The sequence below is a fragment of the Fukomys damarensis genome, unplaced genomic scaffold, assembly GCF_012274545.1.
Source record: "Fukomys damarensis isolate Sample0158 unplaced genomic scaffold, DMR_v1.0_HiC HiC_scaffold_23, whole genome shotgun sequence".
Classification (NCBI taxonomy): Eukaryota; Metazoa; Chordata; class Mammalia; order Rodentia; family Bathyergidae; genus Fukomys; species Fukomys damarensis.
The window spans coordinates 25,254,218-25,257,563 of NW_022900935.1; the positions used below are offsets into that span (position 1 = coordinate 25,254,218).

General features: G+C 42.1%; 1 pseudogene; it reads left to right on the forward strand.

The window, feature by feature from the left end:
• The first annotated feature begins 1,624 nt into the window (after positions 1-1,624).
• On the forward strand, positions 1,625-2,149 carry LOC104852628 (annotated as a pseudogene).
• The last annotated feature ends 1,197 nt before the right edge of the window (positions 2,150-3,346 follow it).

A 3,346-nucleotide genomic window follows, 5' to 3' on the forward strand; every position in this document is an offset into this window, starting at 1 on the left:
TAGGACTGCTTTTACTGTTTCCCATAAGTTCCAGTATGTTGTATTTTTATTATCATTTAATTGTAGAAACTTATTTCTTCTTTAATTTCATCTGTAACCTATTGGTTGTTCAAGAGAGTGTTATTTAATTAATTTCCATGTATTTAAGTTCTTGGGAAAAAAAATTTTTTTTTTGGTGATACCAGGGATTGAACTCAGGACTCTGTGCTTGTGGCAGGGGCAGTGCCACTGAGCTAAATCCCTGGCCCTGGGAATTTTGTTTTTCAGAAAGAGAGAGACAGACAGAGAGGCAGAGACAGAGACAGAGAGAGGCAGAGTCTTGCTATGCTGGCAAGGCTAACCTTGAACTCCTGGGCTCAAGCAGTCCTCTTGCTTCAGCCTCCAGAATGGCTGGGACTACAGGTGTGGGCCACTGGACCCAGCTCTTACATTATTTTTTTCTCATGCAATGTTGTGTAGAACATGCAGGTTAGGATTAAATGTAGAGGTAATAGTTGGGAATTTAGTCTTTTTGTTATACAGTTATTATTAATTATTATTATTATTATTATTATTATTATTATTATTATCACAGTACTGGAGATTGAACCCAGGGCCTTTGTGTTGAGCTACATCTGTTAGGGAAAGACAAAAATAAAAACCAAAAATCAGAGGTATGAGCTCAACAGGACAGGTCCATTTCAGAACAAACCTGTGAGAAACTGCTCTGGCACTAGCAACCAGAGCAACAACTTTCATACAGGCTATAGGATCTTTTGTAGGATCATGCGGAGGGGAACTTCAGTAAAAGGGGCTGTGGCTCCCTGCCAAGAAAAAGGCTTGACAGAGCATGAGTGGTAATGGTTGCCCAAGTATGAGCCCTGGAGAAGCACGAGGAACAACGGCTGGGAGGGACAGGTTTAGAGGGTATCGGATCAGAATAGTAGCATTTGGCTGGGGATTTAGCTCAGTGGTTCTGCCACCCGCCTCACAAGTGCAAGGACCTGAGTTCGATCCCTGGTACCAAAAAAAAATTCCCCCCGAAAAAATAACCTCACAGAATGGCAGAATTTGGCTTCCTTCAATATCTCCAGCCCCGTTTTCATTTTTTAAATTTTATTTGGTTTTGATACTGGGAATCAAACTCAGGTCCTTGACCTTGCAAGGCAGGCGGTGGCACCACTGAGCTAAATCCCTCACCCCTTTTGTTTGTTTTTTGGGACAGGGTCTCCTCATGTAGTTCAAACTGACCTTGAACTCACTATGTAGTCCAAGCTGGCCTCAAACTCACAGGGATCCTCCTTCCTCATCTTCCTGAGTGCTGGGATTACAGGTGTGTGTCACAACACTTGGCTACATTGATTGGTTTTCTAACGTTGAACTGTGCTTGCAATCCAGGGATAAATCTTACTTGATCATGATCTTTAAAATATACTACGGCCAGAGGGCCGGGGATTTAGCTCAGTGGTTCCAATGCCTGCCTTGCAAGCACAAAGTCCCGAGTTTGATCCCCAGTACCAAAAAATAAAAAATAAAATATACTGCTACAGAGTAGTGGCTTCATCCGCCACTGTTCTCCTGAGTCTCGGGACATCTTCCTGCTCCCATCTGCCTCGGGCCTGCAGGCCCATAGAGACCAAGTATCATGTCTTCAATTAAGTTGCAGAATTCTAATGGAGAGATACTTGAAGTTGATGTTGAAATTGCTGAACAATCTATGACAATTAAGACCATGTTGGATGTCCTCAGATGTCACTGATTCTTACATGGGGAAAATATGAAGCTTTTAAATACTTAAATGAAGAGAAGGGGTTATGTGCTAATCACTAGCTGTATGCTGGTGATAAAATTTGGGAATGGATGACCCAGTTCTTCTACCCAATGTCATAGCAGCAATATTTTTAAAAAGCTCATTCAGTGCACCACAAGCATGAAGAAAAGAGAACAGATGATATCGCTGTTTGGACCAAGAATTCCTGAAAGTTGACCCAGGAATCCTTTTGGAATTTATTCTGACAGCAAAGTACCCAGACACCAAAAGTTTGCTTGATGTTACATGCAAGACTTGCGAATATGATCAAGGGGAAAACAGGAGATTCACAAGACCTTCAATAACAAAAATGACTTCACTGGAGAGAAGGAAGCCCTTTTACGCAAGGAGAACCAGTGATGTGAAGGGAGGTGAAATGCTGTGCCTGGCACTATAACACTATAAGGATTGTAAGGATTGTTCCAAATACTAGTTGCACTGCTCTGTTTATATTGGTGTTTCGTTTTGGTTTTTTCCTGGTATCGGGGATAGAACTCAGGACCTTACACTTGCACTTGCCAGGCAGGCATGGTGCCATTGAGCTATATCCCCAGCCCTTATCATTGTTTTTTTTTGTATCAAGGATTGAACTTGGGTCCTTGCGCTTGCAAGGCAGGCCACCAAACCACTGATAAATCCCCAGCCCTTCAGTTGGCTTTTAAAAGTGGGCATTGTAGCTGGGGCTGTAACTCAGTAGTGCTGCACCTGCCTGGCAAGTGCAAGGTCCTAAGTTCAACTCCTAGTACTGGAAAAAAATAAAATAAAAGTGGGCATTGTAAATAAAACAACTTGTGAAAATTTTTCTGAAGTAGAATTAACAATAAATAAAATAAAATGAGTGCCGGGCATGGTGGCGCCACCTTTAATCCCAGCATGAAGGAGGCTGAGGCCGGAGGATTGCTGTGAGTTCAAGGCTAGCCTGCTACCTAGTGAGTTCAAGGCCAGTCTGAACTACATAGCAAGATCCTGTCTCAAACAAATAAACAAACAAACATAAAAGTTAAAAAATAGTAAGGGACAGGGAAGTATAGCTCAGTGAAGAACATTTGGCTAGCATACATGAGGCTCTGTGTTTGAGCTCCAGCACTATTCTCAAAAAAAGCTGTAAAATGTTTGCTTTTTTTCTATTATCTCAGCTATAAAATGAACTGGGCATTTTGGGGGATGATAGGAGAGTTGATTGTTTTCCTGGTACCAGTGGTTGAACACAGGACATTGCGCGTGTGAGACAGGCATGGTGCCACTGAACTAAATCCCTAGACTGATAGGAAATTTTTGACCCACATTTTCAATTATGTTATTTATTGGTCAATTAAAATCCCTGTTTTGTCAGGTATAATGCTACACACCTGTAATGCTAGCACCTGTAATGGGAGGCTTAGGCTGGAGGATTGCAGCCTTGGAAACAATGAAATCTCATCTCAAAACACAAAATAAAAAGGCTCGGGCTGGGGATTTAGCTTAGTGGTCCTGCTGTTTGCCTTGCAAGCACAAGGACCCGAGTTCAATTCCCTGTACCAAAAAAAAAAAAAAAAAAAAAAAGGGGGGGGGGGGGAG